The sequence below is a fragment of the Lissotriton vulgaris genome, chromosome 7 (genome assembly GCF_964263255.1).
Source record: "Lissotriton vulgaris chromosome 7, aLisVul1.2, whole genome shotgun sequence".
Classification (NCBI taxonomy): Eukaryota; Metazoa; Chordata; class Amphibia; order Caudata; family Salamandridae; genus Lissotriton; species Lissotriton vulgaris.
This window is the reverse complement of record NC_141695.1, coordinates 1671392825-1671414946: the sequence shown is the minus strand read 5'-3', so window position 1 is coordinate 1671414946 and position 22122 is coordinate 1671392825. Positions and strand designations below refer to the sequence as shown.

The following is a 22122-nucleotide window of genomic DNA, read 5'->3' as shown; positions in this document are numbered from 1 at the left end:
CAGATAAGTGGGTTTCACTTTTCAAATCTTTATATGCCCAGGCTGGTATAGCTGGACCATCTTTAGGTCGACGTTCTGGAAGCTGTATACCTGTCACTCACAATACATACACAACTGTGGCTAGCGTTGTTAGCTTTATTACATCTGATACTCTTGATGCTATTAGTCACCTGGTCCAGATAAGATACCAGAAATCTGTACAAACCTGAACCTCAAGTTTGGCCAGCTCTTTGCTAATGCCATTGCGGCTCACAGAGAAATCCCAGGGTCCCGGAGGGAAGCTAAAATGATTCCAATTTATAAGAAGGGAGATGCTGGCAACCCCTCAAACGATCGGCAGTATAGACAACCTGTATAAGATCTTTGCTAGACAGGTCCGTGATAAGCTGTTAAATTGGCCAGATGAACATCAAAAGTTGTCTCCATTTGAAGCTGGTTTCTGTGTTAAAATTAGTACTGTTGATCAGGTGTTAAGATTTACAGTTTTGTATTGGAAAGGAGTCTTGCTCAAGGAACAAAACTTGTATGTTGTTTGTTGACCTACGCACTCAGTTTGACCTTGTTCCACGGGACATATTATGGAGTGTCATTGATGAAATGGGTGTCCCTGCTAACTTGGTCAATCTCATTGCGCATATTCATGAAAATAATCATGCACAGGTACGTTGGGGAGATGAAGGAAAGCACAGTGACCGCATCCCAATACAGCAAGATGTCCACCATCTAGCGCACCCCCATTTGCTATATATATCTAGATCTATAATAATATAATAAAGAGAGAGCCCAAACCTTTGAGGCGGGTAATCTCAGGAACCACAGCACCAATCACAACACCCAATACAGCGTTGGAAAGGGCAGTTGCAGCAGAAGGACATAGGCTATGCAGACGCCCACCATATACATTTGAAAGGTAAAAGAACCGTGCCAGCAAAGTAGTCCCTTGTGGACGTGTCTGCGATGTGCTGGGGGTGTGTGCTGGGGGCGTGACAAACGCTGGGGGTGTGTGGTACGTTCCCCCCTTCATGCTATGTCTCATATCGTGTGCTAATCCCACCCTGCTCCCTTTAAATACCCCTGCACCCCATAATCATAACCCACCCTTACTCCTTAAAATACCCCAACACCCTTAAACACTAACCCATCGTAACCCTATAAATATACCCTGTACCCCAAAACCCAAACCTATCCCTAAACCCTAAAAATACCCCTGTATCCCAAAACCCAAACCTAGCCCTGAACCCTAAAAATACCCCTGTACCTCAAAACCCAAACCTACCCCATAACCCTAAAAATACCCCTGTACCCCAAACCTAGCCCTGAACCCTACAAATACCACTGTACCCCCAAACCTAGCCCTGAACCCTAAAAATACCACTGTACCCCAAACCTAACCCTAAAATACCCCTGTACCCCAAAACCCAAACCTAGCCCTTAACCCTTAAAATACCCCTGTACCCCAAAACCCAAACCTACCCCTGAACCCTAAAAATACCCCTGTACCCCAAAAATAACCCTGTACCCCAAAACCCAAACCTACCCCTGAACCCTAAAATCCTCCTGAACCCTAAAATCCTCCTGTACCCCAAAACCCAAACCTAGCCCTGAACCCTAAAAATACCCCTGTACCCCAAAGCCCAAACCTAGCCCGAACCCTTAAAATACCTGTGTACCCCAAAACCCAAACCTACCCCTGAACCCTAAAAATACCCCTATACCCCAAAACCCAAACCTAGCCCTGAACCCTAAAAATACCCCTGTACCCCAAAACCCGTACCTATCCCTAAACCCACCCCTGTACCCCATAACCCAAAACTATATCTGAACCCTTAAAATACCCAAACACCCCAAAATATATACCTCAGTACCCCAAAACATATACCCCTATACCCATACTTACCTTATCCAAACATTTAAAAAAAACATGCTTTCACCATTCATGCATTTCCAACGAATTTCGTTATAAATGTATACGTGGTAAAAGCATATAAAATGTAATGCCATGCGTTATAATGGCATTGCGGAGTTATGGTACTTTCGTAATGAAAGTATGCGGAGTGATGGTATGCGGAAAGAAAGTTGCGGAATGATGGGTGTTTACCCTCCCCCGGTAAGTACATTGGTGGCACGGCGGCCCACATATCCAGCAACATACTCATATTTTTTCACCACCCATTTGAAAAATGCACAGGTCTCTCTCATTGATGGCCAGCACCGACATACACTTTTAGACACCCCTCCCGCCACAAGTTCTAGAATTGCGAACTTTAGAGCTAGGGAGCTACGTTCGATGTGATTCCAGGCAAATCGCTTTGTCTCCCCGTGCCCACCACAAATGAATGTGTTCTTCTGTAATGTAAATTGTGCTCATGCCATGTTGTCGAGTTCGCGCTATATAATGTTGCAAGGAAAAATAAAGTAGGGAAACTAGAGTTCACACACTACTGAACGCCCACTCTTAAGTGCATCAGCAGTGCACTGTGAATCTGAGCGTTTCACAGGCCTGTCACAGATAAGAAATGCTATCAAAACGAAATCCTACAAAACAATATACTACTGTCCGGCAGCAATTCATACCCGGACAACGTCGGGACGGGCTGCTAGTATGTGTATATATGTTTATATATCCAAAAATAACTTGCCCAAAATTCAGAGAAGCCACTCGCAGGAAAGTTCAAATCCGTGTTTATTGGAGAAAGCTGCAAGACGCTGGGAAGAGGTGTTCACCAAATGAAAGTGCCTGACGCGTTTCATGCGCAGAGCGCATTTCTTCAGAGGCGGTTATGCTTCGCTGCTGCTGGCTCAAATAGTCTTATTTAAATGTTCACCTCGTGACCAAAGGGCGTGGGCACACCCCGGGCATTCTGGTATAAGTAGTTCATTGTCTCTGTTGAGTTGCTCCCAGCAGCGAAATGGATTCAAAAAGATTAAAACCCCAGTGGGCTGTGAAGACTTCAAAGCACAGCGCTTTACATATTACACCTTCCTCCACACGACCTTCCTGCCCCTCGATGTGCTGCATCCCAAGACGCTGCACGGGTCCATTGAATTATGGCCGGGCTTCTCTCCGACCAGGGCCGGCCGGTTAACATCCAAAAGGAATATGCTACTTACCAGTATGCATCTGTTCTTGGCATGAAGGGCTGCTGACATTCATATCTGTGCATAGATCGCCGCCTAGTGTTGGGTCCGGATGATTGCACATTGTTGTCCTGGAAGAGTCTTCGAAGTATCACGAGATAGGTGGCTCCTCCCCTGGACTACAGTGCGCATGGGCATCCTCTCCATCCTCAGATTGTTTTTCGCCATTGTGACCAAGATGGAGTGCAGTACGAGCCAGACGGATCCACGGTACGGCTTCCTTTTTCAAGGGTTCCACCTTCACCAGCGCGCATAGAAAAATCGTCTACCATTGGTTCAGCTTTATCCTTCCATCACTTAAAAAGGATATCCATAGACCTCGACTTTTAAAGCAATTCCTCCTGCGCCATACAAACTTACCATGCCGTCCGTCTGAGCTGGGAAATCCGAAGCACAAGATTCATAAATTCTGGCAGCTCATCAGAACCTCATAACAAGAGAACGTTACACATCTATTTGCTGGAAGGTGTCGTGCCATTGAGCCATCAGATTTACAGTATTTGAAATCACGCAACAGCTGTTACTTCATCCTAGCAGGATCATACAACCAGGGACCATCATATACCTATTTTCAGAACGTGATGCACCGTTGAGCCATCAGACCTGCTGTAGTTGACATCTCACAACAGATTTTACTCTTGTCCAAGATCCCTCCATCGGATACCCATTTTTGTAGATACATATACTGTGAATACATCCCCAGTAGATACCTCAGTATCATACCAGCAATTGAAAATACAGAACTCCTGATGAAGGCAACTCGCCGAAACGCGTTGGATTCAGTTTTGTATTTGACAATAATAATCAATTGTTGATCTATGTTCTAGTGCTGAGATTATCTATTCTAGTGATTAGGAATATATTGATGTTTAGAAACTTGTATAAATTATTGTAAAACGTTGTATATATGGTGAATTTAAAAAAAAGTGATAAAAAGCAAAATAACATTTGTGAGAAAAAAGTAATTAAAAAGAAGTTTTATAAATCCACAATTTTGGTATTTCAATCTATATAATAACAATATGAGATAGAGTTCTAGAAATACACACATAACCCGGTGTTCAAGCGAACTTTCAAAAAATGATTCTGAGAGCTACAGCTGCGACAGGCACCGGGGAGGCGGGTGGGCGATATGAATGTCAGCAGCCCTTCATGCCAAGAACAGATGCATACTGGTAAGTAGCATATTCCGTTTGAGGCATGAGGGCTGCTGAATTCATATCTGTGCATAGAATAAATAGCAGTTACCCCCCTACCGGCGGGTGCCCGTGCCAGCTGCAGCAGTCTGAAAGAGAGTTCTGAGAACAGCCTGTCCTACAGCAGCTTGCTGTTTGGAGTGTACATCTACGCAGTAGTGTTTGGTAAATGTATGTATGGTGGTCCATGTGGCTGCTCTACATATATCCTCTAGAGGAATGTTACCCAGGAAAGCCATGGAAGACCCTAACTTGCGTGTGGAATGCACTCTCGGGGGAACTGTTAACATGCGCTTAGCCTTTTGATAACAGATCTGGATGCATTTAACAATCCACCTGGCTATACCTGACTTGGAGATGGGGTTGCCTTTATGTTGTGGAGAGAAGGCAACGAACAGCTGTTTAGTTTTCCGAAAGTCTTTTGTCCTGTCGATGTAATACAGGAGAGCCCTTTTGACATCTAAGGTGTGCAGTGCTCTGTCTGCCACTGAGTCAGGGTTAGGGTTAGGAAAGAAAACTGGCAGTTCTATGTTTTGGTTAAGGTGGAACTGCGAAACCACCTTTGGCATGAATTTAGGGTTGGTGGGAAGCACCACCCTATTTGCATGAATTTGCAGGTAGGGTTCCTGAATTGTGAGGGCTTGCAGCTCACTGACCCTCCGCAGCAAAGTAATAGCTATTAGGAAGGCCACCTTCCAGGTAAGAAACTGTATTTCACAGGAATGGAGTGGCTCAAAGGGTGGCCCCATGAGTCTGGTGAGAACGATATTTAGGTTCCAGACTGGTGAAGGGGGGTGTCTGGGAGGGATTACTCTCTTAAGTCCTTCCAAAAAGGCTTTAATGGCAGGCACCCTGAAAACGGAAAGGTGCTGCCTGTTTTGAAGGTAAGCGGCTATGGCCGCCAAATGGATCCTGATTGAACTGTATGCCAGGTTGCATTGCTACAGATGCAATAAGTAACATATGATGTTTTGCGTAGATGCGGCCAACGGATTAATGTCATTGTTGGAGCAGTAAATAACAAACCGCTTCCATTTGGCTGCATAGCAGGCCCTGGTAGTCGGTCGTCTTGCCTCCTTGATGATGTTCATGCACTCAGGAGGCAAGTTCAGGTAGCCAAACTCTATGACCTCAGGAGCCAAATCGCAAGGTTCAACTGTTGGGGATCTGGGTGCTGAATGTCGCCATGGCTCTGAGTGAGGAGGCTGGGAGTGAGGCGCAGCCGCTGGTGAGGCACTTCTGAAAGTTCCAGGAACGTGGTGTACCAAGCTTGCCGTGCCCACGTTGGAGCAACCAGGATGAGCGTCATGGAGTGCTGTCACAGTTTGCACGCCACCAGAGGTATGAGGGGGCTGGCGGAAAAGCGTACGCAAATCTGCCTGACCAGTTCATCCATATCGCATTGCCCTGAGACTGCGGGTGTGGGAACCTGGCGGCGAAGTTTGGGCATTTTGCGTTCTCACTTGTGGCGAAGAGGTCGATGTCTGGATGACCCCACTGTTGGAAGTATGGATGGAAAACTGACGGTTGGATCTCCCACTCGTGCATCTGATGACTGTGCCTGCTGAGCAGGTCCGCCATTTGGTTGTAGACACCCGGGAGATGCTCCGCCATGAGGAAGATGTTCCTCTGAATGGCCCACTTCCACATGCTCTGGGCTAGGTGAGACAGCTGCGGGGAGTGCGTGCCTCCCTGCTTTTGGATGTAATACATGGCGGTCATGTTGTCCGTCCGGACTAACACGGCCTTGTTGCACAGGTGCAACTTGAATGCCTTCAGTGCCATGAAGATTGCCATCAGCTCCAACACATTGATATGCATTTTCTGCTGTTGTGTTGTCCATAGTCCCTGCACCGTGTAGTGGAGGACATGCGCTCCCCAACCCTGGAGAGATGTGTCCGTCGTTAGCACTATTTGTGGGACAGGCTCTTGGAACGGTCGTCCCCTGCAAAGGTTTTGTGGATTCCACCAATGCAGAGAGTTGTAAGCACGACCGGTCACCAACACTAGGTCTTTTAGATGTCCATGAGCCTGGTTCCACTGCCTGGCTAAGCATTCTTGAAGGGGACGCATGTGCAGTCTCGCGTGCGGGACTATGAATATGCAGGATGCCATCATACCGATCAGTTGCATGAAAACCTGCGCTGGGAGGGATCGCTGAGGTTGGAACCTCCGAATGAGCAGCTGCATGCTGTTGACCCTGGCAGGGTTCGGTTGCGCTGTGGCCGACTGGGTGTTTATTGTCGCCCCCAGGTACTGTTGCACATGGGCTGGCTGCAGGTGAGACTTCGCGTAGTTGAGTGAGAACCCCAGACTGTGTAGGAGGTGAATGGTCCGCGACATATCGCGGCCGCACTGCTTGGCTGAACCGGCCTGAAAGAGCCAGTCGTCCAGGTAGGGATACACGTGAACACCTTGCCTGCGAAGGTGCGCTGCCACAGTCGCTAAGCACTTGGTGAAGACCCTGGGAGCAGTAGTGACCCCGACCGGCAGAACCTTGAACTGGTAATGCTGATTGTTGATAGTGAACCTGAGATATTTTTTGTGACTTGGGTGAATGGGAATGTGGAAATATGCATCCTTGAGGTCCAGGGTGGCTAGGAAGTCGCCCTGACGGAGCAGCGGCAGGATCTGTTGTAAGGTTAGCATGTGAAAGTGCTCTGAAAGGATGTATTGGTTGAGGGGTCTGAGGTCTAGAATGGGCCGCAGGGACCCGTCCTTTTTTGGAATCAAGAAGTACAGAGAGTACACCCCTGTACCCTGCTCTTCTACAGGCACGAGTTCTATGGCTCCTTTTTGCAGCATGGAGAGTACTTCTTGCTGCAATAAGTGCGTGTGCTCTGCGGACATAGGCCGGCTTCTTGGGGGTATGTTGGGGGGGGGGGTGGAGGTCAGTTCTAGACAATAGCAGTACCGGATAAGTTGTCTCACCCACCTGTCTGTTGTAATGTCTTCCCAGATTGGCAGGAACTGCTGGAGTCTCCCCCCGACAGGTGTTAGATGGTCGGGGGGCAGTGACAAGAAGTCACTGTTTGTTGAGAGCGGAGGACCTGGCGTTGTTATTGCCGCGTCCTCTCCCTTTGGCGCTGTTCCCACGGTATCCACCCCTGGTGTTTTTCGTGTAGGTAGATTGCGTGTTGCCCTTGGCGTACTGGGAATGCTGTAGAGCCTGTCCTCTTGTTGCTGCCCTGTTACCGGAGCGACGAAAGGAACTGCCCCGAAACGGCTGGGACTGCAGAGCCCCCATGGATTTCGCTGTCTCAGTGTCTTTTTTCATCTTCTCAAGTGTTGTGTCAACCTCCGGTCCAAACAGGAAGTCTGGGTTAACCGGCTGATTGATAAGAGTAGTTTGGATTTCGGATTTAAACCCTGAGATGCGCAGCCATGCATGGCGTCGCAGCATTACGCTAGTTTTAATTGCCCTGGCCGCTGTGTCTGCTGCGTCCAGTGCGCATTTGATTGACGCATTGGAGATCAGTTTCCCCTCTTGTATAACCATTTCTGCAGCCTCTCTGTACATATCAGGCATGTGCTGCAGTAACTGTTCTAGGGTGTCGTAGTGCGCCCTGTCGTATCTAGCCAACAGGGCCTGTGTATTGGCTATTCTCCAAATGTTAGCGCCTTGCGCTGCCACACGCTTTCCAGACGCTTCAAAGATCTTTGACTCTTTGTCCGGAGGGGGAGCGTCACCACTGGATTGATAGTTAGCCCTTTTGCGTGCATTAGCCACCACGAGGGAGTCCAAGGGGAGCTGGCCTTTGATATAGGTGGGGTCCACAGGGGCAGGCCTGTATTTCTTGTCGATCCGGGGATTGATAACCCTGGCTTTGGTTGGCTCTTTGAAAATGTCCGTCGCATGCTTGAGGACCCCTTTAAGCATGGGTAGAGTCTTACTGGAGCGTTCAGATGTGGAGAAGGTGTCAAATAAAAAATCCTCATCCACTGGCTCGGCATGCATGTCGACGTCATGGTTAAGGGCTGCCCGCTCTATCAATGCATTAAAAGCCGAGGTGTCCTCAGTTGGAGATGGTTTAACATTGTAGAACTGAGAGTCCGGAGCGGTATGGGGTCATCAGGGTCATCGCCTTGATCCCCTGCCCCTGACCATTGATGTGAGACATCCTGATCAGTGTCTGTGTGGTAAGAGTAGGCCATCTGGCCATAGTCTACATTCAAGTCCTCCTCACTCTGTGCTGGAGAATGAGCTATATGTTGCGAATAGTCCTGAAGTGGTTCAAAAAGAACCGGAGAGGTAGAAGAGACCATCTTCTTTTTGAGGGGAATCCTGTAACCTTCCAAGGGATGTTCAGGCGCGATCTTCCGCTTGTGGACGGTAAGCCTGCCCGACTCAGAGTCAATAAAGAGTTTTGCCTGGTTATCATAAGAAGGCTCGTGATAGACGACCTGTTCGTGTGTGGACTTGGAGGACACCTTCGACGTCTTGGAAGCCTCGGCGGTGTCATGGCGTTCGAGATGCTTTGGGCGGGCCGTGGGCGGAAGCCCAAACTTTATTGGCGCTGAGCCCGCAGGTTTCGAACTCGAAGCGGCTGTTTCGGGTTTCTTCGACGCCTGTGTAGTCCGCTCGCTTGACCGCGTCGAGTCGAGCTCCCGGCGCGTTGCGCCTCCAACCTTGGGCGTCGGCTACACTTTCGGGGCGTCCTTGTTCGTGGGTTCAACCCGTTTTCCAAGCCCAGCCTTGAGTCCTGAGAGGTGTGGCTCAAGACTTTTTTTCAACTGAAGGCCTTTGCTCTTCTCGCCATGTTTGGTCGTTGACGTCGGCGCCGACGCCTAGCCCTTCGAGGCGACGTGCTTGCTGGTCGAGGCCTGCTTCGATGTCCCAGTCTTGGAGCCGACGGGCATCTTCGACGCCGAAGGATCGTCGACAGCCGTAGCGGGAGCGGGAGTCGACGTCGAACCGACCACCATCTTGAGTAGTTTCGGTTTCGATTTCGGCTCCGCCTGTTTCGGTTTCGATTTCGTAGAATCGACCGATGGCTCCTTTGAAAGGGTCTTAGCCTGGCTTTGGCGCGGGGCTGTAGACCGTGTGGAAGGATCTTGGCTAAGGCCTTTCGGCGATGCCTCGACCGGAGCCGGAGGGGGCGGAATGTTAATGATAGGCCCCGTAACTGCGGGCGGGCTCGGCTCTCCACTGGAGTCGTCATCAACGGCCCCAAGGGCCTCATCGTTGTCCCCTACCTCGACGACGTCTTGGTCGTGGACGTATTCTTCGGCTTGCTCGTCCACCTCGAAATTGGAGTCCTGCTCCGACGCCCGTTCCGACATTTCTTCGGGAACGTCTTCTTCTTCCTCTTCCTCATCTTGGAAGAGTTCCTCGTCTCCGGCATCGAAGATGTTCGCAGGTGCTGGTGTCGACTGTTGGGCCGACTGCCTTGCCACGCGTCGAAGTTTAATAGTTTTCTTTGAGCGGAACTTCGAGCAGGCGAAACATTTTGACTTGTCGTGGTCGGGGGACAAACATGTATTGCACACTGGGTGCACATCTAAGTTAGAATATTTTGAATTACAAACGGGGCACCGCTTAAACGGGGTCCGTTCCATCGTCGATGTAGTCTGGGCCTGTGTTGTCGTAAAAAATTACTTCTTTCGACGTCGATTGAAGAACTCGAAAGGGACAGGCACCGAACGATACAATACCGACGCTGTGAAGGCCTTTTGGCCTTAGGAGTAGAAAGAGTACAAGTTTTGGAACTGGAGTCGAGATTAGACATCCGAACCCAATGGCGGAAAAAAACTATCTGAGGATGGAGAGGATGCCCATGCGCACTGTAGTCCAGGGGAGGAGCCACCTATCTCGTGATACTTCGAAGACTCTTCCAGGACAACAATGTGCAATCATCCGGACCCAACACTAGGCGGCGATCTATGCACAGATATGAATTCAGCAGCCCTCATGCCTCGAACATAACTTGCCCAAAATTCAGAGAAGCCACTCGCAGGAAAGTTCAAACCTGTGTTTATTGGAGAAAGCTGCAAGACGCTGGGAAGAGGTGTTCACCAAATGAAAGTGCCTGACGCGTTTCATGCGCAGAGCGCATTTCTTCAGAGGCGGTTATGCTTCGCTGCTGCTGGCTCAAATAGTCTTATTTAAATGTTCACCTCGTGACCAAAGGGCGTGGGCACACCCCGGGCATTCTGGTATAAGTAGTTCATTGTCTCTGTTGAGTTGCTCCCAGCAGCGAAATGGATTCAAAAAGATTAAAACCCCAGTGGGCTGTGAAGACTTCAAAGCACAGCGCTTTACATATTATACCTTCCTCCACACGACCTTCCTGCCCCTCGATGTGCTGCATCCCAAGACGCTGCACGGGTCCATTGAATTATGGCCGGGCTTCTCTCCGACCAGGGCCGGCCGGTTAACATCCAAAAAGAACTTGCCCAAAATTCAGAGAAGCCACTCGCAGGGCATTCTTTTGTGTGGATTTATTGCACGGCAGCCCGGCCGTGAAGGAAGCGCCACCTTGTGTACATGGGGCCCAACAGGGTTCGAGCTTTTCAACCTTCAGGCACAGCTGAGATTATGATGTCAAACGCCGGTATGCATTTTCCGAAGCCCACTGGGGTTATTTTATTTCAACAAAGACACTGATAAATGAACTGAATCCCACTTGGGAAAAACGTTTTTGCTCGATGTAGGGAACTACAGGTACCAGCATGCTGTTTATCAGAACTCACCTGAAAGGGCCAACCTGGGCTGCAGCTGCATGCGTGAAAAGGCACCAAGCGAGCACTTCAGTCTTTCATCAGCAGTCATCCTCTGAAGAAGAAGCCAGAGAGCTTTGAAACACGTAAGGATTGTCTAATCATCGGAGTAGAATTGCCGGTTTTTGAAAATTAAAGGCTTTTGACAAGCATCCAGCAGTCGTGTGCTTCCTTGCCTCAGGGCATTCTTTTGTGTCGATATGTGTATATATATATATATATATATATATATATATACACACACACACACACACACACACACACAATGTGGTCATTGATTAACTAGAATGATACAACCACACTAAAGACTTTAAGATTCCAATCTTACTCTTTGCAAACAATTTGTTACTTATTTCCAAGACACCAATGTGTCTCCATGATGTAACTGATAAATCTACTAAGTTTTGTGATCTAAGAGGCCTTGAGCTAAATACAGCAAAAACAAAGTTCATGGTATTTGGGGCTGGACCAACTAGAAATTGTGTTATGAGGGTGGGGCTTGACGTGCTGGAAGGGGTCCAAAGCTTTGTTTATCTGGAAATAAAACAGTCTGTGAAGTGGTCTTGGGGCTTCCAGCTGAACAAGAAGTTTCTACTCATACAACATAGGTCCAAAGCTATTTCACATATGCACTTTAGAACTAGTCCTTACTCCATCTCCCCAGCCTTGGATGTCTACAAACTTAATGGCCAGAATGCTGCCTTTTATGGATCTGAATTGTGGAACTATAGTAGTTTGAAGAAATTAACTATAGCTACGAATAATCTTTTAAGAACTCTTATTTCAGTTCCACCGAGAACTGCCCTTGTACCCTTATTTTTTGATACTGGGCTCAAAAGAATTTCTGATGTGGAAAAACTGAAATCATTGGTTAACTGGGTAAGATTATGGTCTATCCCAGAGCAAATTGTTTATAGGAATTATTTAAAGTAATGCATGAGCTTGATGAATTCATTGAAAGTTCATTGGCTAAAGCTTGTATTTAGCTGGTGTGCAAAATTGGGTCTAATCAATCTGTGGGGAAAAACGGAAAACATCAGTAAGGCCAAAGCTGCGGTTTTAAAGTTGCATTATTGGGCATTTGTTTATGATCACTAGGTTTTGATTAAGAGTAACGGGCATCTAACCAACCAATATTTTGAGTTGAAGACTACCCTGCACTTTGAATTGTTTTTAGACATCATTACACCTTCCTTTGCTAAAAGCTTGTATGTCTGACTGGGCAATTGACAACTCAAAGCTCCTGCAAAGAAGTGGAGTCCCGTGTCCTGCTTGTGGCTTGGAACCCAAAATGGAGGAACATATTTTGCTCTCCGCTCCGGTGGACCTTGGTGCTCGTTGTAAGTGGATTCGTCCGGCGTGCCTGACTTTAGGGACCAAGAGTTATTTAGTAGCACTTGGGGTATTAAAATCAACACTTCGAGCGACATAGTATTTGCTTTGAGTCGTTTTTGTTAAATGTCTGGTCCAAGAGCAATAAGGTTTTGTCTTAGATTAAATTTTTTTTAATTATAAACAATGTGAATAGTGCTGTTTCGCCATCTGTGAGTACAAATTTATGTTTGTAGAATCAGGTATTGCCTGCTCTATACTGAACTTTATTTGCTCATGCACTTTAATCATAATTTTTGTACCTTATGACGCAGGCTACCAATATTAGCTACTTGCGCTGGGTTCTTTGGTGTGCAACTACTGTGGCTAGTGTTAACTCAGCAGAAAACAGGAGTTACCATGAATGTAGTGTGCACTGTTCCTGGCGAACCATCCGGTTCAATCAAATTCATATACTGTTCACACTCATTTTCAAAATCGAGATTGCAATTTTTAGGATACACTGTAAACAAAAAATCTTTACTTTCTTTGAAACAATTTTTTATGGCTCTACGTTTCCTTCATCTTTTTATTGCATTACATTAATGTGTTCAGTTGTCCCATATCAGTGTATTTTACATTCATTTTACATAAATCAAATTGTTAACATGTCCCTGATCAATAATCATTCCTAAATTACATTCTTAAAAATACATCATAGATTGAAACACATGTTGAAGCTGGCCCAATGCATTTCGGAACACATCGGTTCCTTCCTCAGGGGCAGTATTCTGTAAACAAAATAAACATTACTGTAGTATTTCTTGTATATACTAAATGAATATGCCATTGCCACATGTATTTAAGGGGTCTCCCATGTGTCGTAGCTATATAGCCATCACCAGATGTTAATAGAAACTAAGGAGTGCTAAGGGATGTTAAATAAGTTCACACCCTGGTGCCACCTTATCTTCCAACAGGAGTGTCCAAAGGGTAATAATGTACTGTACACTGTCTCAAGTTGAGTTTAAATTAAAGACGTCACTGTGATACCTAATAAATCCTGCTGTAGGCCTCACTCGAATGTCCTATACCACAGGTTTATGGTAGTAATCCTCTAAATGCATACAATCTTAGGTAAGAAGCCTGTTCCTCTACGATTATCTCTGCTTGGACTCAACTAATATGTTCCAATAACTCACTCACCACTCGTGTCGAAAACAGAAGTGTACCTGTGGCTGATCGCTTCACACTGCTCTTTGCAATATCGATTTGCTGCAAGAGAATTGTTGCACTCATTGGTACTCGTTACCGTGGACCGGCGTTACCACTAGTAAAAGAAACCAACATGCACTCACCTAACTCGTCTCCCTTGAACTTTAATCCGAGTGACAATTTCTTGAAATTGGTATTATGGCTCACTGTATCCCAATGTCTAAAAGTCGAATTGCGGAAATCTTATTAGTAACCATGGTACTGTTACCATATTTTTCACATTAATCCCCCTCCACTATACAAACGTACCGGTTTGCCGCCTCGTGAAGTGCGTCTTAGTAACAACTCCTCGACTCTAACTCCGCTTCCGTCAAGCTACGCGTGAAGAGCGCTAGTAACAACTCCTCGACTCTAACTCCGCTTCCGTCAAGCTACGCGTGAAGAGCGCTGCCTCTTTGACCTCACAAATCCCGTGATGGTGAAACCCTGCGAAATATAGTTCCCGATTAGCGTTGTGCGAGTTTTAAAAACCGTGTCGAGAAATCTCCCTACGGTTTAGCGCTAAGCGCCCACTTCATGATCCTATGTGAGCACACTGATATTAATGTAAAAAAAACAGTACTTGCCCTCAGTCCTATATGAATCTATCATATTGTATCTTCGTGGGCCATCACATGACCCTAAGATGATGGGAAATGTAGTTCAGTGCAAAACCTCAATCTACTTTCTCTTATTGGATTCTGCAAACAACGTACTCGAACACCTCCTGTGTTATAATGAAACGGTCTGCTATGACCGAATACATCCACTAGCATCCTGCTGCCCAAAACCAAGGTTTGTCTTGTACCGACATACAAATACGGCAAAATAACGTACTGATATGGATTTACTTCACATAAATATGATCTCCAACCCGGTCCATGTAGCCTATAGCTTTAACGAGCTACCTCGAAGGGCACTTGCTGGTGTGCGTTATTCTGGTTGTTTCATTGTGAATCACATCATTCATCCTAATCCTCTCTTGCTATCATGTAAAGTGAGGACACCGATGCAATGTGGAAACCACCTGTTCAGATGTAATCAAGCTATATTGATATAGAATATTGTGAGCCAAATCATGATTATCTTGCTTTACATTCATTGTATACATTCAAGTTGCATATCACACAAGGTGATGCTCTTTTGTCTAAATTGTCTTCTATTAACATACAATAGAAAATGTACTGCTCCACTAGTTAAGAGTACCTGTGACTTGCATTACTAGGTTAGCTACCAATAATACATTGTATATGCTTAGCGTCCAGAGTACAAATCTTTAAATTAACTGTACAAAGCTGGTGCGCAACAATGATACACATTTACCTGAATATACAATTACCGAATATAAATTCAAGTTCTACTCATGTAAACATCAGAGTGCAATTACTAGTCCACGAATACCCTTCTTGTCTAGCATATAATTTCAACACTTGATAAAATGTATTGCAGTCACTGACTGACCTATGCAATCTTGAATACTTCCTGTCAGGGACTTCTGCCACCTTTCAAAATGTCTGTATGTCCTGTCCTTATTTCTTATCCACTAAGAAATACAAGGAATATGCTACTTACCAGTATGCATCTGTTCTTGGCATGTAGGGCTGCTGACATTCATATCTGTGCATAGATCGCCGCCTAGTGTTGGGTCCGGATGATTGCACATTGTTGTCCTGGAAGAGTCTTCGAAGTATCACGAGATAGGTGGCTCCTCCCCTGGACTACAGTGCGCATGGGCATCCTCTGATTGTTTTTCGCCATTGTGGCAAAGATGGAGTGTGATTCAGTAAGAGATGTCCATGCAAGAAAGTATGAGTTAGAATGAATGCTACAGCTGCAATAGGCACCAGGGAGGAGGGCGGGCGATATGAATGTCAGCAGCCCTACATGCCAAGAACAGATGCATACTGGTAAGTAGCATATTCAGTTCGAGGCATGTGGGCTGCTGAATTCATATCTGTGCATAGAATGTATAGCAGTCTCTCCCCTAGCGGTGGCTGCCTGTGCCAGCTGCAGCAGTCTGAAAAAGAGTTTTGAGAACAGCCTGTCCTACAGCTGCTTGGAGTGTACATCTACGCAGTAGTGTTTGGTAAATGTATGTATGGTTGTCCATGTGGCTGCGCTACATATTTCCTCTAGAGGGATGTTTCCTAGGAAAGCCATAGATGCCCCCATTTTGAGTGTGGAATGCGCCCTTGGGGGCACTGTTAAAGTACGTTTAGCTTTGATGTAACATATTTGGATGCATTTAACTATCCATCTAGCTAGGCCATTCTTTGAAATACAGTTACCTTTGTGCTGTGGTGAAAAGGCAATAAACAACTGTTTTGTCTTCCTGAAATCTTTTGTTCTGTCTATGGAATACAGCAGAGCTCTTTTAACATCCAGTGTGTGTAGGGCTCTTTCAGGTACTGACTGTGGATTTGGGAAGAACACTGGCAGTTCTATTGTTTGATTTATGTGGAATTGTGATACCACTTTTGACATGAATTTAGGGTTTGTCCGAAGCACGACCCTATTTGCGTGAATTTGAATGAATGGCTCTTGAATAGTTAGGGCTTGCAGCTCGCTAACTCTTCGAAGCGAAGTAATGGCTACGAGAAAAGCCACCTTCCATGTTAAAAATTGTATCTCACAGGAGTGTAAAGGCTCAAAAGGAGGTCCCATTAGTCTGGTTAAAACGACGTTTAGGTTCCAGACAGGGGAAGGTGGGTGTCTTGGTGGAATCACTCGTTTGAGGCCTTCCATGAATGCCTTAATTGCAGGCACTCTGAACAGCGAAAGATGCTGTCTGTTTTGAAGGTAAGCAGCTATGGCTGCTAAGTGTATCCGTATGGACGCATAGGCTAAATTGCAGTGGTGTAAGTGCAAAAGATAGCATATGATATTTTGAATGGACGCGTCCAGTGTGTTTATGACGTTATTGTTACAATAAATGACAAAACGCTTTCACTTTGACGCATAGCAAGCTCTTTTGGTAGGCTTTCTTGCCTCCTTGATAATGTTCATGCAGTCAGGAGGTAAGTTGAGGTAGCCGAACATTAAGACCTCAGGAGCCAGATTGCAAGGTTCAGCTGCTGCGGATCTGGGTGCTGAATGTCTCCATGGCTCTGCGTTAGGAGGCTGGGTGTTAGGTGTAGCCTTTGATGAGGCACCACGGAAAGTTCTAGGAACGTGGTGTACCACGGTTGCCTCGCCCATGTAGGAGCAACTAGGATTAGCGTCATGGAATGCTGGTGCAGTTTGCGTGCCACCAGCGGTATCAGAGGTGCTGGTGGAAAAGCGTATGCAAATTTGCCTCACCAGTTCATCCACATCGCATTCCCCTGAGACTGCGGGTGTGGGAACCTTGCGGCGAAGGACCAGCATTTTGCGTTTTCCTTTGTGGCGAACAGGTCTATTTCCGGCTGTCCCCACCGTTGGAAGTACGGTTGAAGCACTGAGGGGTGAATCTCCCACTCGTGCACTTGCTGGCTGTGTCTGCTGAGCAGATACGCTATCTGATTGTCCCTGCCTGGGAAGTGTTCCGCCAGGAGAAAAATGTTTCTCTGGATGGCCCATTTCCACACTCTTTGTGCCAGATGCGACAGCTGTGGAGAGTGTGTTCCTCCCTGTTTCTGTAGGTAGTACATCGCAGTCATGTTGTCCGTCCGGATCAACACGGTCTTGTTGCAGAGATGTACTTTGAAAGCTTTCATTGCCATGAAAATTGCCATCAGTTCTAGCAGGTTGATGTGCAATTGTTTCTGCTGCGTGGTCCATAGGCCCTGTATTGTGTGGTGGAGGACATGGGCTCCCCACCCTATCAGGGATGCGTCCGTTGTGAGCACAATTTGTGGTACAGGCTCCTGGAACAGTCGTCCCTTGCAAAGGTTTTGTGGTTTCCACCAATGCAGAGAGTTGTATGCGCGACTGGTCACCAACACTAGGTCGTTTAATTGGCCCTGAGCCTGGTTCCACTGCCGTGCCAGGCACTCTTGCAGCGGACGTATGTGAAGTCTGGCATGAGGGACTATGAAGATGCACAAGGCCATCATGCCAATCAGTTGCATAAACACTTGGGCTGGGAGAGAGTGTTGTGGCCTGAACTTCTGGATGAGCGTTTGGATGCTGTTTATTCTGGCAGGATTCGGTTGTGCTTTTGCTGCCAGAGTGTCTATTGTTTCTCCCAGATTCTGCTGGACGTGGGCAGGCTGGAGATGGGATTTGTTGCAGTTGAGCGAAAAACCTAGGTCGTGCAGGAGGTGAATTGTGCGCGACATGTGGCTGGCACACTGCTGGGCTGACTGTGCTTGTATGAGCCAGTCGTCCAGATATGGATAGACATGTATGTGCTGTCTTCTGAGGTGTGCAGCTACTGTTGCTAAGCACTTTGTGAACACCCTTGGGGCTGTTGTAACCCCAAAAGGGAGGACCTTGAATTGGTAGTGCTGGTTTTGAATTGTGAACCTGAGATATTTCACGTGTGCCGGGTGTATAGGGATATGGAAATATGCGTCTTTGAGGTCCAATGTTGCGAGGAAGTCTCCTTGACGCAACAGTGGCAACACCTGCTGCAGAGTGATCATGTGGAAATGCTCTGACAAGATGTATTGGTTTACGGGCCTGAGGTCTAAAATTGGTCTGAGAGACCCGTCCTTTTTGGGGATTAGAAAGTATAGAGAGTACACCCCTGTACCTTGGTGTTCTAAGGGTACTAGTTCTATGGCCCCTTTTTGTAGCATGCTGATGACCTCCTGCTGCAATAAGTGTAGGTGTTCTGCGGACATAGGACGTTGTCTTGGGGGTATGTTGGGCGGTGTGGACATTAATTCTAGGCAATAGTCATGCTGTATAATTTGCCTCACCCACCTGTCTGTAGTTATGGTTTCCCAGACTGGCAGGAACTGCTGTAGTCTTCCCCCGACCGGTGTTACATGGTCTGGGGGCAGTGACAAGAAGTCACTGTTTGGTGTTGGTGGAGGACCTGGAGCTGTTATTTCCTCGTCATCTACCCTTGGTGCTATTGCCACGGTATCCACCTCTACTGTTATTGTTGTAGGTGTTTTGCGTGTTGCTTTTATTATAAGAGGTTTGCTGTGTTGAGGCTCCTCTAAGAGCTCCTATGTTACTGGAGCGACGAAAGGAACCGCCTCTATATTGCTGTGACTGCAGGGCACCCATAGACTTGGCTGTCTCGGTGTCCTTTTTCATTTTGTCCAGTATGGTGTCCACATCAGGACCAAATAAATAGTCAGGGTTAACGGGTTGATTAAGTAAAGTGGTTTGAACTTCATTTTTAAACCCGGAGATGCGTAGCCACGCATGTCGTCTAAGCATGACGCTGGTGTTGATAGCTCTGGCTGCTGTGTCTGCTGCATCTAAGGCACATTTTATGGATGCATTAGATATGAGATTGCCCTCCTGTATCAGGAATTCTGCCTGTTCTTTATAAAGGTCAGGTGGGTGTTGAAAGATTTGTTCCAGTGTGTCGTAGTGCGCCCTGTCATATCTAGCTAACAGGGCTTGCGTGTTTGCAATTCTCCAGATGTTAGCTGCTTGAGCAGCGACCTTTTTCCCTGATGCCTCCAGAATTTTGGACTCTTTGTCTGGAGGTGGAGCTTCGCCAGATGTTTGAGAATTAGCACGTTTACGTGCATTAGAGACAACTAGAGAGTCCAAAGGCAGATGTCCCTTAATGTATGTAGGGTCAACTGGGGCTGGTCTATATTTTCTCTCTATCCTAGGGTTAATGACCCGTGCCCTGGTGGTGTCTTTGAATATGTCCCCTGCATGTTTAAGCATCCCTTTCAGCATTGGCAATGTTTTGACACTTTTTTCAGAGGTGCTAAAAGTGTCAAAGAGGAAGTCTTCATCAATGGGATCTGCGTGCATCTCCACGTGGCGATTATATGCAGCCCTTTCTATTCGCGCGTTAAAGGCAGCTGTGTCCTCTGTAGGCGATGTTTTTACAGGTTATGCAGAGTTATCAGGAATTGTTTAAGAATCTCCAGGATCCGCAGGGTCAGTCCATGGCTGAGTTTGTGTGTCCTGGTCATCCTCTGTTGGATAATTGTATTGGTCATTGTCCTCATACTCCCCATAGTTATCTGTGCGTGTGGGCGAGTACGTATATGTTTCCTGAACATATGGAGTGATAGGTTCAAAGAGCACTGGAGATGTTGAAGTCTCTCTTTTCCGCTTTAGAGGTATTTTGTAGGACTCAACGTCAGTTGCAGGCCTGATCTTCCTCTTCAACAGGGTAACCTTCCCAGTGTCGGGGTCGACATACAGTTTAGATTGTTCTTCAGTTGAGGGATCCTGTTCCTCTGCTACTGTGGCTTTTCCCCCCAATCTCAGCCTCTTTGGCTGGGTCGGTTGGAATCCGCTATGTTTCTCGAGCACCCTTGGCTTGATATGCGGAAGGAGTCCGAATTTTATCGGTCCGAGAGGTTTTGTTGTTGGACCGTTTTAGTAGTTTGTATGATTTGTTTTGGCGCCGTGGTTATCGATCCAACAGTTTTTGGTTGTTCAATACCCATTTTGTGGCCCTGTGTCGACTTTGCAGCATGTTGCTTTGAAGCGATGCTTTGGTTCCTTGGTTCGACGGAAGCCTTCGGCTCGAGACTCGACTTTGGCTTAAGTGTCTTTGTTGGCACTTGCTTCGGTTGTTCGACGCATAACTTCGGATCGATAACCGTTGTCCGTTCGAGTCCTTTTTTAGTGTTGCCAGGCGTCGACGTCGATGTCGTCGGGTCGACCGCCGTCCGCTTAACCGCAAATGTGGGAGTAGTGGCTCTGGCCTCGACTACCTTTGCAAGCGACCTCGATGGGTCGACGACCTGTTTTTGCTTGGTCGGCTTCGACTGATCCGCCATTTTGGGTCCGAAGAACGGGATGTCGATAAGTTTTGGTTTCTGTTTGGTAGCTATCACTTTCGGTTGCGATTTCTCCAGATTTTTGAAATGTCGTACCGATGGCTCTTGTAATATATTCGTAGCCGGGCTTAACTGCGGGGCTATAGAATCATCGTGCTGATCTTGGCTAAGGCCTTCCGGCGATGTCTCGACCTGAGCCTCTGGATCTGAACCTGAGAATATATTGGGCTCCGTACGCACGGTCGGCCCATTGTCTTCGCCGGAGTCGTCCTCGACGGCTCCCATGCCTGGTTCGTCGTCCCCTACCTCGATGATGTCTTCCTCGTCATCGACGCAGAAGTTGGAGTCGTGTTCGGACCCCTGCTCCGACTGCTGATCCGAGTCCTCAGGCTCAACGACCTCTTCGTCGTCTTCAAAGATGTTCTCTGGCTCGGGCGCTGACTTCTGCATCGTCTGTCGTGCCGCACGTCGAACCCGAAAGTCTTTTTTTACCTAAATTGAGCACAGGCCAAGCAGTCGGCTTTGTTGTGTTCAGGAGATAAACACTTATTACAGACTGGGTGTTTATCGATGTGCGGGTATTTAGAGTTACAGTTGGGGCATCGCTTGAAAGGACTTCGTTCCATCGACGATTGGCCCTGGTGTCGAGAAGGCCACGCGGCCCGATTCGACGTCCTGAGTAGAAAGAACAGGAATAAGTTGTAGGTACCGATCGAAGATACAATACCGACGCCCCGAAGGCCTTTTGGCCTTTGTAAAGTTACAGATATATATTTCCGAACTCTGAGTAACGAAAGTACATCCGAACCCAATGGCGGAAAAAACAATCTGAGGATGGAGAGGATGCCCATGCGCACTGTAGTCCAGAGGAGGAGCCACCTATCTTGTGATACTTCGAAGACTCTTCCAGGACAACAATGTGCAATCATCCAGACCCAACACTAGGCGGCGATCTATGCACAGATATGAATTCAGCAGCCCACATGCCTCGAACATATTGCATCATCCACAATTATATTCATTTAAGCCCTGGATATAATCACAAGCTTCCACCCTAATACTATAATCACAATAGTGCAATCTGCAGGTTTATTTACAAAAAACAACTCATATCGATTTTATCATTGAGTCCTTTAGGTTGTAATGTCTGTAAGAAATCAATCCAAAATATCTCCCTTTGTAGGAGCTTACTGCTGTTGTCTGTACCCTCATGTTTGTGAACCACGTCTACTATTTGTGCCCTCAATTGCGCTATAGTATGCTTGGCTTCCGCCCAATGTGTGGCTATACTTGATGTTCTGTTTAATAATCTAATAGTACTTTTATGTTCAGATAGCCTAAGTTTAAACTTCCGTTCTGTCTTACCTATGTAGGCTTTCCCACATGGACATTTCAAACAGTATATAATGTTGGCTGTGTTGCAGTCAGATGTATGGCGCAGTTTAATATGTACTCCTGATACTGGATGTGTTAAAGTCGTTCCAATGATAATAATATTGCAGTGAATGGAATTATGGCATCTGGTTGTCCCTTTATCAACTGTCTTGTGCCTAGGATGGTCAGTGGATTGTACTAGTTCTTGAAGATTTCTCGATCTGGTATATGCAAAGGTTGGTTCTTCATTAAATATCCTATTAAAATCTGGTTCA

General features: G+C 46.7%; 1 protein-coding gene across 2 annotated transcripts in view; it reads right to left on the bottom strand.

The window, feature by feature from the left end:
• Positions 1–22122, bottom strand: part of RBCK1 (RANBP2-type and C3HC4-type zinc finger containing 1) — a 159395-nt gene that overhangs the window by 50937 nt on the left and 86336 nt on the right. The window lies entirely within an intron of this gene.